This window comes from Apis cerana, linkage group LG4 (genome assembly GCF_029169275.1).
Source record: "Apis cerana isolate GH-2021 linkage group LG4, AcerK_1.0, whole genome shotgun sequence".
Taxonomy (NCBI): Eukaryota; Metazoa; Arthropoda; class Insecta; order Hymenoptera; family Apidae; genus Apis; species Apis cerana.
This window is the reverse complement of record NC_083855.1, coordinates 12,872,979-12,887,927: the sequence shown is the minus strand read 5'-3', so window position 1 is coordinate 12,887,927 and position 14,949 is coordinate 12,872,979. Positions and strand designations below refer to the sequence as shown.

Sequence of the window (14,949 nt, the reverse complement as noted above, 5' to 3'; positions counted from 1 at the left end):
TACGGATTATACTTGTTATAAGGTCAATTGATCACGAGCGCGGGTCGTGATATACGTCTTTCGTCTGTCATCAATCTTGCGAATGTATTCGCATACGTACACCGGCCTCGATGACCCCGTGACTCGCTTCCACGCTCGCAGCTCGCGCAGCTCGATCAAGCGATTAACTTACGAAATGGTATTTAAATTATGCAGAGGAGGGCTCTTATCGCGCCATTTCGAATCCAGCCTTATTCCCCCTCCCCCACGCCACGACAATCATTCGAATTTCCGGCCTTTTCGCCCCGTAAATCGGGGGATCGGAAGCGGTGGTAGAAGAAGAATCACGGGCGAAAATCGTGCGACGTCTGACGATCGTGCGACTTTTGGACGATCAACCGATTGGACCAATAGAAGATAGACAGGAAGAGTATCATTACAGGATTGAAGAGTCAATCCTGTTGTCTCTTTCTCGCCTTCTCTTTCCATTCGCTTCGTAGCTCTTGGTCATTGTCACGGTCATTTCCAATTACAAGTTTCAAGCCGGCGTTTCCTTTCGGCTAGTCGGCTCGCTCGTCCCATTTTATTGATCCACGCACTCCTCCTCTTCCTCTTCTTCTTCTTCTTCTTCTTTCTTTATTCTTTATTCCACTTGTTTCGCCCGCAACGTTTCTGCCGTTCCCTCGACCCGTTAAAACTCGATTAACAGTCGCAAATTTAATTACTCCATAACCACGTCCACCTTTTTTCTACATTTTTTCTTTCTTTTCTTTTCGCTCTCTTAACTTTCTTTCTGTTAGACGAATCGAGTTTCGCGGAAGCGTAATCGATGGTAAAAAAAAAGAATGCGTTTCCACTACTTTAATTTTCAAATAAAATAGAATAATACACGAAGGAATAATTTGATAATGCAATTTTACGCTGGGAATTAATACGCGTTCATCGACCGAGTAGTATAAACGCTATAGTTGAAAATGCGTTCGCGGGGAAGATAAATATTGATTGTACGTCGTTAAGACTTTCGAGTCTTTCTTCATCGGATCTAAATAGTCGGCAAAGTGAACCATCGAATCCATTACTATATTAGTGCGCTATAGAACCGCGATATTGAAGCGCATAACAAATTTACCTTCCCTCTCGTGGCGCGGAGGGGAGGGAGATCGAAACGTCTCGATCCAATTATTAATTTATAGAGATGGCGATACGCGATTCCTCTTCTCCTTTCCATTATTTCGCGTTGATGTTGAAACGGCGTTGTTTCGGGCAAATTACGCGGAACGGAACAACGAGATGGGCGGGATAAGAAGAGATATGCGAGGGTAAACGCGAACGACGTAATACTTGGAGGCCCTGTATTCAAAGCGGGGCACAAGGACGGAGTCCTCGTTGAACAAGCAGCTCTTTACACCGATGATATCCGAGGTGGCGAATAGGAATCTCGCGTTAAGATTCGCGGTGCCTAGCCAGGACCGTGTCAAGAGGGTGGCTGGCAAAGGCTCCGCGTTCGTGGGTAATATGATTATTCCGCTCTGCCGGATGGCCCGAATCCGTGCGGCAAACTTTACAAGTTGTGCGCGAGTACCGCTCCAAGATAATGAAACGATCCACAAGTTGTCGACCGTTCTCCTCTACTCTTCCGCCGCTATCGACCGTTCGCAATTTCTCTCCTTCGCCTCCTGCTTCCTCTCCCCTCCCCCTCGAGATAAGCCAAAGGAAATTCATCCCGTTTCTTTTATCTCTTCTCCCCGACAATGTCAACTTTTATCGCGTTGTCGAAACCCGACAAATTGGAAGATTACGTTTTCTCGTTTGCTCGATATGCAACGGTGAAAACATCAAAAGAATCGCGCTCCTCTATTTCCCTACGATGCTTGTTTACCGGCTGCTCAAACTGGAACAACGAGTTTCCACTTATTATTCTCCTGTTTTTTCTTTCTTTTCTTCTTCTTCTTCTTCTTCTTTCAGTTAGACAGTCTCGTTCTCGTGTATCGATATTAATTGCGCGTATCGCTTGGCAATTGTCTGAGCGCAGATCTTGGCGATTAATAATTTCAATTTCGGCAACGCGGATGAATTTAACGGTTAAATTTATAATCATTCCTCCCTCCCGTATTCCCTATCGTTGTATCACGTAGCGCAAACTTTTGAACAATATTAACGCAGCTTCTCCAATGATTCCCTCGTAAACCTCGGCTGTCAGCGACATTGTTTCGCGCCAGTGGGTTTGTTACCGAGAAACTCGTTTAGTTACCAACTTTGACCCCATCCACTTTGATAGAAGTCTTGGCTTATTCCTCCCTTTAACCTTACCTTCTACACAACGAGTTAAGCACGTATCATCTTTTTCTCTCTCTCTCTCTCTCTTTCTTTCACGCGGTTCAAGATCGATAGTTTAACGACTCTGATCCTTATGCAACGTGGTATTATTCCACTTTTCTCCAGAGAAATTGTTCGAAATTAACGAATAGATAAACTGGTTCAATTGTTCGAAAGGATATTTTTTAATATTTCGAGGAGGAATATTCGGAAAGATCGGTACGGATAAGCTGTTTCGTCCTGGAATAGGAAGAAGTTGAACATCTTCCAAGAGCAATGGGTGTATGCCGTGTTGCCGGTGACGTGGATCGGATGAATCGGTCCAATTGTTATCGGCGACTAATGAGATCGATGTATTTATGTGACCCACATGTGCATAATGCAATAGCTCGATCCCGGTCCGTCGTGTGCAGACGCGGCGCGACAGCTGCGGTTAATGCATCGCGGGGGAGCGTTGCTATCGCCCGTGTCTATCGGGAACGCGATCGTTCGTGAATTAACCGTGGATTTGCATCGTTGATTAGGCGCGATTGAATCGCCTCGATGGAAAAAATTAAGTAAGAAAGACGCGTGCTTTCCTCTTTTCCTCATCCCCGCGAAGGAGCTGACCGAATCGAATAATGCTCGAGGAGGAGGGGGGCGGTCGACGACTCGTCGAGCACGGAGTGAACGCACTCGCTGGCTGTGAGAATTCAGGATGCCGCGGTGGGAATTGCGTGGCGTGCTGCATTGTGCGCAAGATACACGGCGAATCTTTCAACCCTCCTCCCGGCCTACCCTTTTCTTCGCCTCCATTCACCTGCTCTCGTAATTAGCGGGATCAGTGGCGCAATTACGTAACCGACGCGTCGACACCCACGCATAATGGTTCGAGAACTGGACGAAATTATTTTTTTTGCAAGGAGATTTAATTTTTGAACGACGGTGCTTTTTATTATGAGTTATATCGTTTCGTTAAAAGCGTAGAGTGATCACGTATTTAATCGATATAAAATGGAAGATAGAGAATAAGTAGCTTAAAAACGAAAAGAGCGAAACGAAAATAGAGTTTTTTAAATATTTAAAAACGACGGAATTTTAATCTGGACTTCGAAGACGGTCGATGAGCTTTGAAAAATAATAAAGAGGCTGTCGATTATTTTATCCCTTATTTTCCTCGCGCGAGAAAAATTTGTAAAAATTTGGAATTTCACACTCGCTCACGTTCGATTTCCCTCCGATTCATTGATCAGAAGCCGTGTTATCGACTTCGTTGGTGCAACTCCACTCCGTATACGCGTTGTTCCACGCGTTGTTTCTTTCGCGCGCACGCCGAGAAAATCGTTATTGTCCCGCGACAATAAGATCGTTTGAAAGGGATGAGCTTCGTTCCATTCCAATCGCAAAGGTCGACGCAGTTGCGTACATTTCACGGTCTCGCGAGCGAGAGGCTCGGCTATTCGCGAAGAATTGCGTAAGAGCGAATCACTGCGCGTGTAATTCGATTTCAAGTTCACGGAGAGAGAAAGCTGGGGTATAACACGTTTACATTTTGCACAATTTATTCCCCAAATTCGTTTTATCCCGGAAGGGACAAGTATTTCCTTCCCTTATGGATGGAGCAGGCAAGTTAGTTGCGTGGATGAGATATCAGACAAATTCTCGTCTACGTCTTCTTTCTCGCTTGTAATTTTCAACAAGACAAACTCCACCTCTCTCTTATCCCAGATTTACGGGGGTTAAATAAAATTGTATATATAATTTTAGAGAAGCGAGGATGCGACATGCTCGAGAGAAGCTACTTATTTTGGGGGAAAACATTAGGATTCGAGATGGTTGCGCAGCCCCTGTTTCGCCAGTTTTCTAATTTTCAAGGGGAGGCTAATTAACGAGCGTTCGTAACGCGTACGTAATTAAAAGGGAGGGGTGATATACGTTTGCCGGTGGGTGGTATCGCGAAGAAACGACAGGAAAACTAGCTTGTACCACCTCTTAATAGGCCTGCCCCTTCCTCGCGCACCCTCTCTCGCCGACTGTGCGAACGTCACACCAGGTGAACACGGGTCGGTTGCGAGGCCAACGTTCCCGGATTCGATATAAAGGCCCCTTGCGGAAAATCTAAATTTTCCCTCGGCTTCCAACGAGTTTCTATTCTCGCCGTCTTTATCCTCTCTCGTCCGCTTTATCATTTATTGCGCTTTTCCGTAATTTGGAACGAAAGTGTCCGTTCGAGATATTGCGAAAATTGGGGGAAAAATTCGTTCGTTTCGATGGATCGTCGTCCATTCAGGGCGTTAATTTATAGGATAGGATCCCGATATCGGTATTAAAATCCATTATTAATGAACGAGCGAAACGAATTACTACGCCCCGTGTCTGATCGATCGGACATCCCGTAGATTTCGCTCGAAATTCGCAAATTCGTTCCGTGTCGATTGTGTGATCCCCTTGAAAAGAATGGGAGAATTAATATTCGGGAGCACGCGATGCCACCGAGATCGTTATCGTTTTTCTCTAGTTAATTATTATTGAGCTAGACTGTTATCTATTATTCTATTTTCGTTTCAACCAATGTTCGATTTATAATCAGATAGGAGAAAAGCGAAAAGAAAGGATTGGGTCGAAACGAATTTTTTCTTCCGCTTCCTCGTTTTTTCTTTCTTCCTTCCTTTCTTTTTCCTTCGAAACGAAATATCCAATTTGTACGGAAATGGATGATGAAAAGCTTGGAGCGAATGGCAATTATGCGTGAAACGAAATTATTAATGTGCTACGTTAAATGTTTGACCGCAAAAATAGTTTGCTTCGTCGTAATCGAATGTATTCCATGATTATTTTCATAAAAATTTCCAGATCGTTGAACGGTTTTCAATCAATGTAACAATTCGAGTTTTTGCGCGAGTATTTATTCTCTCTTCCTTTCCTTCGTTTTTTCTTTCTTTTTTTCTCTCCTCGCCGAATATCAAGTCATCCTCTAATTACGCATCTTCTTCCGATCGTTTGAAATGGAAAATTATTATTCCCGGGCAATGTACTTTGGCCTGAAAAGGCCAAGCGTTTCTCGAGAGTCGTGCAACTCGGACTAAGAGCGAAGTTTTAATCAGTTGAATGCTCGAGGGAGAGATTATTCCAGACAATATTTCAATTGCGATTGAACGAGATGAAAGGACGAACGAATGGGAAAAAATATATATTTATCCAGCCGACATACAAACACCGTGTTAATTTCCCTTTTTCAAATTATTCTTCAAAGATTTCTCTCGTAACGTCTCCAGCATTCGTTCGATCTAAAAATTTATCGTAAATAGCGAAATGGTAAAACTCGTTGCATACGTTACGATCAATTTTTCACGACGGGATTTCGCGTATTTTCGCTCGAGTCCTCTGTGTTCTCGTATTCCGACGCGTCCGTGACGTCCAAAGTCGGTCGTGATACGTATCTCCGTCCCGAGGAAGGTCCATTACCGGAAGAAAAAGCGAGGAAGAGGGAGGACAGGAGCGGAGAGCGGAAAGAGGGGATAGCGTTCCTTGTCACGGTTGTAATTTTCAACTATTCGCTCGCTTGCCTTTCCCGCGTTTCGACGATGGAAAAATCTCTTACGCCTGTTCGGTGTAACGGTGACACATTTGTTCGATCCACAGGTGAAATTCTTTTCCCTCGTCTTCCTCCTCGATTATAATATCCTTTTTAAAAAGATTTTTGCAAGCATAAATAACACTTGGGTCTAGCGTTTATTCGATTCCTCTGGTTGTTAATCTCGGATCTCTCTTACGCCAACATCTCGAGTGAATAGATTTACTTTGGTACCACGTATTCGCGTACGAACGAATTATCCACCGTGACGATGAATGCGAGCATCAGAGACGCGCGAGGAACGTAAAAAACGCCCGAGTCGGGGTTGGTGGTTTAATTGAAATCAAGCTTGCATTGCTGGGATGTTCTTTTGGTGTAAATAGAGATGCTTTTGAGATGAGAGAGGGGGGAGGAAAAAAAAGAAGAAAGAAAAAAAGAATGGCCCCTATTTAGATGCAGATGAAGTACCGCGCGATATCAGCATCGAGCAAATTTACCCTTTAAATTATACTCGGGCATCTCTGCTTTTTATTTTGTTTCGTTCCTCGTATTTCTCCGAGATTTCGCATATTCGAATTTCTCTGGAATATAAAATTATCCGTTCCTTTCCCGCACGCGTAATCGCTTCCTCGAATCAAAAGAAGATTTAACGCAAAAATTCGCGACTCGAACGAATTTTCCTCGTTAAAATTCTTCTCTTGCGTCCTCTCGCGGCGAAGAAAATGAAAGATTGTATTCCCTGGCATTGGTGGTCAAAAGGCGCGGCGACTTACGCGCCAGAATTTCTCGCGACTCGTATTCGCCCGCGCTTTATTGCCCTATCTTTTTAGAATTCACCGGAGCAAGGCAAATCCTCAAGATAGAAGGCTCCGTGGATATTGCTTCTCTTCCATTTCTTTATCGCGAGACTGGTCTTTGTCGATTTCGGTTCATCGTTCCATTCTCCCTCGCTTCTCTTCGTGCCTCGATTTTTCACCGCCCCTTTCTTCTTTGTCGCGTCGTCCCTCTACTCGATAATAATACTCGATGTCGTATATTGAACCGTGCAAGTATATCGCGATACGAGGGAGAGTAAGAGCAAGTAAATAGAATTTGAGGAAATTAATGACAAACTTATCGTTGATCGGCTCGAAACGTGATTTCGATATCGATATCGTATCCGAAATTTACGAGATTTACAAGGAGCCGAGCCAAAATTCTCCTCGAATTTAATTCCGATTCTACGCGATATTCACGGTAAAAATCTTTATATTTCGGTTGGCAGAGCGAATAGTTGAAACGATACTCGAGCGACGAAAACCTTCCGAATTTACGTCTCGATCTCTTTTCTTCTTCGGCCCGTTCGCTACGCGGAGGTAAGTGCTTACACGACCGTTGTTAGATAGAACAAACTTTACGCTATATGTAGACCAAAAACCACGCTATAAAATACGAAAACGAGCGGAACTCTGTCTTCCTTTCTTTCTCCCCCCCCCCTCTCTCTCTCTCTCTCTCTCTCGTTCGTTTATATTTTAGATGCCCGAGGCTGACGCGGTCGTCGAGGGCGTCTCTTACAGAGTTGGCAACAACGCGTTTCTCCTAGGTCGTTAACGATGCCCAAGTTTTATCGTTCAGTTTATTCCACCGTTGCTAATATTCCGGCTTCCGTGCTCCGCGAAGAATCGAAGAAGGAAGGAAGAAGACGGGAAAGAACGCGTCGGAGAGAAAATTAAGCGATTACATCCGCACGATTTTTTTTTTCCGAATTTTAGATCGATTGTTCTTACCGACCGAGTGTGAGCGTGAGGAAAAACATTGGTGTAACGCGACGCGCATACGCAAAGAGATTTTTGCGAAAAGGAGAATAGTGCGGCAAGTTGCGCGTTATTCTCGCCACGTCTGCCGTATTGCATCTCTGGTTGGGAGGGGACGAGTACGCTTGTACCGGCTGGAAGATGACGCAGGAAAGGGGTGCGGAATGGGGCTCTTTTAGAGTTAAGTGCATCCAGCCCTTGAAGCGTCTCGTTTGCCGTTTTACAGCAGCCAACCGTTCGTTCGTTCGAACCGAATTTTCACCGTGGTGAAAAGCTGAAATCTCGCTCGGAGGAAAATATGTGTCGCGCGAGGAAAGGATCGATCGACTGCGATGTATAACCACCGTGCACCAAGAAAGAGCAAAGGATAACGCCAAGTGTTTTACCGCGCGATTCTCGATATCGACGACGATTTTAGAGATTCGAACTCTGTCGCTCGGGCAAAGTACAAAGAAACGCGTTGTCTCGTTTCGTCGTACGTCGTCCACGGTTGGGTAAGGCTAAGTCGAAGGAAAATGGCTGAAAATTGTACGCTTTAACTCCCGAGCTAAGTGCACGCCGCGCTTTCCCGGAGGAGATGACTCGAGGCGCACATCCCGGAGCGACGAATCGAACGTCGTCCGATAAATTGTCAAAGCCAGTCTCTCGAAGTAGAATTGGCTCGAGTCGACGTTGGGAATCGAAGCGACGCAGAAGCTCGATAGGCGCGCGAAACTGGATACATACTCGGGCAAAGGTATCGCGTGGCTTCGTCTCGTCGAGAGGAAAGAGAGAGAGGGAGGGAGAGAGCGATTGAACGGGGAGAGAAGCGAGCGAGAATATTCCGCGATGGGGCTTATTCCTTGTTTTATACATTCATGACGCGTACTTTTATGCATTCACTTTTACGTAGCAGAAAGACGACTTCTTATCCAACTGGGAAGAAGAAGCGTATATACCGGCGGGGGAGACGAGGCGAAGTAGGTTGGAGGTGAATGGCTGTCTCCACGTAAATTCGCTCTCGTTTCTGTTTCGCTTTTCTTTACCCCTCTTACCTTTCACGATCGAACGTCGTATTACCCTCCTCGATTAAAATTCATCGCGGAATAAATTAATCGAATTCGAATCGATCGCGCGTGCAATTTCTTTGCATTTTATATATATATATATATATACATTATGCACATATGTGTATATTGTACGTGTTGGCCGGCTCTGAGGGAGGCTCCGTAAGATGGAAATTTTATCGAGAGGTTCTTTGCCAGGTTTTCGCGATGGAAGGCTGGATCCCGATCGTGGGATTTCTCATTAAATACGACTAAACGATCGAAACAAAAGGAGGCCGCGAGAAGACGAGAAAGGGGGGAGGAGAAGATTGATTCAGTAGTTGGGGCAAATAATGAAATCAATCGCGCGTCTCTATTCTGATGAAAAGAGAGAGAGAGAGAGATATCTGGGTTGCGCTGAAAGCTCGTCAAGCTTTTAAACTTTAATCGATTTCACGTTTCAAATCTGATACCTTCGAAACTAATGCGTTCGCCAGGAAAATTACTTTTTACGTTCACACCAACGTGTATACACGCGTGTTTCGTTCGCGCAGTAATTTCTCGAGGAATACGATAAAAGGTGAGAGAGAAGGCGACGGAGCTGAAAGAATCGATCCGCGGAAGCAAAACAAAACTCGATCACCGTTCTTTTTTTATTACAACGGATGGTGTAACGTTACCCACGCATATACATCGACACGTGTGCGTCGCGTAGCGTCTGACCACTTCCGGGATAGAAGCACGGCTTCTTCTTCTTCTTCTTCTTCTCCAATCCTATTTCCTTCCGTTTTTTTTCTTTTTTCTTTTTCGAACAAGAGAGAAGACAAGATTGGGGAAAATTTCGCGTATACATTTCACACGAACCGCGGAACGGCGTCTCGTTATATTATTCAGGATGTGGTTTCTCAGAAACTGGAAACCACGTCACAAGTGTTTCCCAAGTGTTTCACGTTTCCGATTCCTTTTTTTCCCTGCCTACTTTCTCATTCCTTCCTCGCGTAATTCATCCGCTCCGCGAATAGAAGAATGGGCGATAATCGAATCCGAATTGCTGTTTTTCTTCTCTCTTTCGAAGAATTATTCAACAATTTGTTCGATCGTCGCGTAATTTGCTCGGTGAAAATACGCTTCTGATTGTTTTTGATTTTTTTGTTACAGTCGCGATGATATATGCGATTCGCTATATTTGGAACAGAGATCTGCTCGATCGACCGGGCCAAGTAGGACTTGGAAAAAGAGGAAAGGGAGAGAGAGAGGAAGTAAAACGCGCGAAAAGAAAGAGAGAGTACGTGTAACTCTCGAGCCACGTTATTGCGGACGCGCCGATTCTAGTCTGGTCGACTGATTTTCTCCCCACTCCTCGTCGTATCACGATTCAACCCGAGAAAATTTCCTATCGCGCCGGATGCGGAGAAATGACGCGGAAAATCGGAGCCAATGCCCCTTTAGCCCGTTGCAACCTTTCGGCTTCCTTTTTTTCTTTCTTTTCCCTCCTCCTCCAACTCGGCTGTTTTCGAACTGGTCAACGATTCGAGGCTCGATCTTTCGCAGAGCATTGATTAGTTTCGTCGAATACGGATTACTTTTCGTACGATCGCGTAAAAGTGATTGCAAGAAGCAGGATCGACATCAAAGTTTTTCGAAATCGTTCTCCGAGTTGTTCTCTCGGCCGGTTGGATCGAATGGAAAGAAGGGAAAGAAAGGGAGGGAGAAACAAATGGCACCTCGATTTATCGATTCATTTGAATAAGTCGACCGTTGGAAACCCTCTCGCTGTTGCTCATCCTCCTACTCTCCCTCCGGATTCCTTCATCCCCCTCCATTCCCCTTTTGCAGAGAGTGTTTCACTTTTGTCGTCGAACATCAGCGGACATCTTTTCCTCGGTCTCTTCTTTAAATGCCTTCCGATGGAGATCGTTATTATACTACTTATATAATACCATTTTTCCCCTCCTTTCTCTATCTGCAGAGAGTAGCAAGAGAGCACTTTTCGAACGCTGATTCCTACTCTCTTCGTCGTTTTTTTCGCCTCGCTGTTCGATTCTTCGAGGATGGAACAGGGGAGGAGAGAAGGAGGACGAGATCTTCGATAATCGAATGCCATATTCGGTGGAGCATCGGTCGGTGGATGAATGTGGCGGTGGAAGAGAGTCGGGGGCGAAATGGGACGCGTAAGGGTGATAAAAGTTCCCGTCCTGTTTCTCCCGTGAATTCACGGGACGCGTCTCCTCGCGAAACTTGGATATATTCTCATTGATCCCTCCCCCCTCCCTCGAACTAAGTTTAATAACGAATGCGAAGAACCGCATTAAAAGTTGAAACGAAATTATAATTTGACTTTTTACAAATTATGGTGATAGAAGGACGGGAATCTCTATGCAAATCCCGAATGTATTCAATTTTCGTTGCGCTTAATGCATATAACGGCGCGTATAATCGGAAGAATGGTGGAATCGAAGCTCCCCTCGAGACGACACCGACTTGCAACTTTCTCTCGAAAGATTTCGCATGCAATATTCAAACTTCGTATAAGTACGTACGTATGTTGCACGAAGAGAAGAATTCTGATCGACGAATCTTCATCCTCTAAAATAATTCGAATATTTATTTTAACCCGGTTGAAAGTGGTTCCATCTTTTAGCTCTCGTACTGTCGCTTTTTCCTTTGGTTCTTGCTTTTTCTTTCCGTCCCCGGCAAACTTATTAAAACGCAGGGAGAGGAGGGAACCGCAAATACGCGTATCGAACTTGTGCACAACAGTCGGGTTTCTTACAGCGTTCCTCGGTTGGATCGCGTAAAACGAATATCGTTAATATCGGGAGGGTGATCGTTCCTCGGGTCGGGAAAGGTAATTCGGGCGTTGTCGCGGTCACCCGCCGGGAAATCCACCACTGCTGGTCCATTTTTTGCATCGAGCACAACGATCGAAGGCAGCGAACCGCGTAATCTCTCCCTCTCCTTCTTCTCCTTCTTCTTCTCTGCTTCCAGGCAATTGCAATTTCTTGCTTAATTACCGCAACGAGCCCCCTAAGCGAGCGATCTTGGTCCAAATTTCACTTCGTCGTCGGTAACAGAGGGTTCCGCGAAGAGATCTCACCTTCTTTCTCTTCCCTTTTTCCCCTGGACGGTTGCAGTTTCACGCGATATCCGAAAAATGGGATGAAATTCCCGCGAGGCGAGTAGGGAATAGCCTGTAGGTGGGCGATGAATAACCATAAAGCAGTTTGAAGCGTCTCCGGTGGATTTTCTCGAATCCACTAGGTCCCCGTTATTTCCCTAGGAAAATAAGTATCCATCCCGCATTTCCACGAATCTCCTCCTCGGGGAATTGTAAAACGGGCGGCGAGCTGCGATAATTCCGTAGGTGTCGAGAGAGGATTGGGAAGAAACGGCGGTGGCACTCGGCGTTGGCCGAGTGCCCGTGAAACTTGGAGGTGTCGCGCAAGAAAATGGCCAGTTGCGGCGATGCACGCCTCGGCTCCTTCCACCTCGTCTCGATACCGACTGCATACGTATCTTTTGCACATCGATCTCTTCCAGTCTCTTTAGTCGTCCTCCGCGTGCCGCCTCGGGCTATCGTTAAGATTTCCACCCCTCTGTTCTCTCGTTTCCGGGCGCAACCAGTTTCTTTCGTTTGCCTCTTGGAGCAAATATGCAGCGCCGATTGCTCCTAGCTTTTTGCGCCCTGTCTTCTTCTCGGATGGGAGAAATGGCGGAGGGGTGAAGATGTTCGGGAGAGATGAATATTATTATACGCGATGTAAAACGAGATATTGGAATTTCGTTATCGGAACTTGGTTTCGAAGCTGGCCAGATCCATTTGAGTGGCCGCGCTGCTCGTATTATACGACAACAAACTAACCGCCAGTTTAGTTAACTATTTGCATCTCATTGGTTGCCCTGCCGTAATACCGCCACTCTGTTGAATACGCGATCGATGAGAAAGTTGCCCCTCTCGCACACGTAATTTCGACGATACCGTGTGTCGTGCACAACTTTATCCTTCGTATTCCTCGTTTTAAACCGGGAGAAAATATTAGGCGGTGAGAAAGAAAAGAAGAAAAGGAAAAAGGAAGCGCGAAAGTGAGCGACATCTTCCAGTGAATATCCTTTCTCGCGATGTTCGATCGGAGAGAAGAGAGGAAAAAAGAGAAGAATTTTCCCCGGCCGTTGGGGAGGAAAGGGGAGAAAGCGCGGGGGGCAGCAATAGTTGATAGAAAGCAAAGGTGAACTGTACGTCGGTCTGGCCTGGCAGGGGATGGGAGAAGCTGGTGTCGGCACGACCATAGCAATAAGGGTTGCTTCTCCCTCGGGCATCGTTATTCACAACTATGACCCGGACTAGCGCCACTCGAACGAGGGTGCGAGGATACAGCTTGCTCGCGAGATCCCACTCTTCTATTATTCACCCTTTCCTCCAGAGGTCAGCCCAGTAGTCGTTGGATCGGAACCGTGTCCTCGCCAGTCTTGCAACCGCCTTGCCAGTCTAATGGAAAACTTTTTCCCCGCTCGACAAAGCTATCGTGAATATAACTATAAATTTTTCGTTCCGTTTATTAATTATCGCGTTAATTTCATAATTCCTTCGCGGTAATTTTTTCATTTTTCGTCTCAATTCGCGTTTCTCTTTAGCCTCCCCGGCTAATCCTCCCTACGCTTTATTCCAGTTACAAGGGTATGAGGATAACGCGACTTTGCCACGACCTCTGCAAACGTTTCCCCGCCACTTTGCTCTTTCTTTTTCCTTTCTTCCTCGAAAAACGAACAAGATGGGCGGGATTTCAGCCCGTAAAAATGCGACGGGGATTAGGGAAATATCTAGCGTCGGTGCTTGGATGGGAGATAGAATCTTTTTGGATAATTAGACGGCACGTTTTCCAATTAGAGGGGTTATGGTTATCGATGGCGGGACGCGTATCGATCGAGGAAGGAAGGAAGAAAGAAAGAAAGAAAGAAAGGGGTCGGCGAATGTGGGGCAAAGGTAAACGAGCTGAGAAGTAATGGGGCGAGGGTTTACTCGTGACCACCTTGAGAACGTTTCAGGAAGTGACTAACGCCCGCGGAAAATTTTACAGCGGAGCCATTATCGTAAAAAGCCATAGTAGGCCTCTGGGAGCGGGATTATGAAAACGAGCGCCATAAGTGCACGTTACGCTCGGATCGTCGTCCGTTGCACGTGTGACGGTGGGACCGAAACGAATCGGAATGGGCGCCGCGTAGAATTTAATTTAACTTTTCTGCTTGGGCCGATGCCGCTCGGCTTGATCGACGTCGCTTAATTTAGACACCCGCCAATTTTTCTCCAAAGCGCCCGAGCCTTGTTTCCACGTATCGACGATATCGGCCTATTAATCCTGGACTCCCGCGACTCGATCAACCTATATATTTATACCCTTTTGCCGATTCCACCTTGCCTTTCTTTTTTTCAACCGGGAATAAAACGCTTTTGTCGAACCGGAATGTTCGCGGCAAATAATGCGCGACCTATTTCTCAAACCTATTTTTTCTTTTTCTTCCTCCTCTTCTGCCCGAACGTTCCACCGATCAACCTTCTCTCCCCTCGCTTCCCGTACGCTTTCCACGCCGCGTCTTTGCCCGAAAAAAAGAAACAATAATAACTCGATTCCACGGAACGTTAATATCGGGATTATTTTCTCCCGCAACGTCTGCTCGGATCGTTTCCCTACAGGCTACTTTATCTAGCCTGGCACGATGAGGGTGGTTAAATTTGCATATAAGGTGGCTCGCCGCGGTTTTCGAGCTTCCTTTCGTAGGAAGGGATTGTTTCCGCCATATAGACACAGCGCGGGTTTGATGGAAGTGGCTGGCTTCGTTACGGAATAATACGAGTTACCACCGTTTGTAATATGTATCGTTCGCAAACCTTTCCGGAGAGAAATTTCAACGAATTTGACGATTCTTTCCTTTGCTTCTTTTTTCAACGCCCGATCACGCGAGTAAAGTTGAAACTAAAGTCGGAAGCCACCTCTTTGAACCGGTCTTCCAATTCCACGCGACGATACTTGCTCGTTTTTTCGAAGAAAACCACGCACCAAAAGTACCGATCGTATTTTCCTTTTAAAGAGAAAAGGATCGGTGTGACAAAAACTTGGCTCGTTACGGATTCGGGAAAATTGGGGACGATTCGTAATATCGCGAGAGCGGGCCCTCGGCTGTAGGGCGGTCGTAAATCCTTACGACGTCCATCGCGGTTGGAACAGATCCGGGGGCGTTTCGCGATACGAGAAACTTTCTAATCGAGAGTAGTATCGTGGCGCACGCG

General features: G+C 45.9%; 2 protein-coding genes across 18 annotated transcripts in view; one reads left to right on the top strand and one right to left on the bottom strand.

The window, feature by feature from the left end:
* Nucleotides 1–14,949, top strand: part of LOC108000823 (protein turtle) — a 100,592-nt gene that overhangs the window by 12,752 nt on the left and 72,891 nt on the right. The gene's annotated exons all lie outside the window — the stretch shown is intronic.
* Nucleotides 1–14,949, bottom strand: part of LOC108000824 (ubiquitin-ribosomal protein eL40 fusion protein) — a 56,967-nt gene that overhangs the window by 26,501 nt on the left and 15,517 nt on the right. The gene's annotated exons all lie outside the window — the stretch shown is intronic.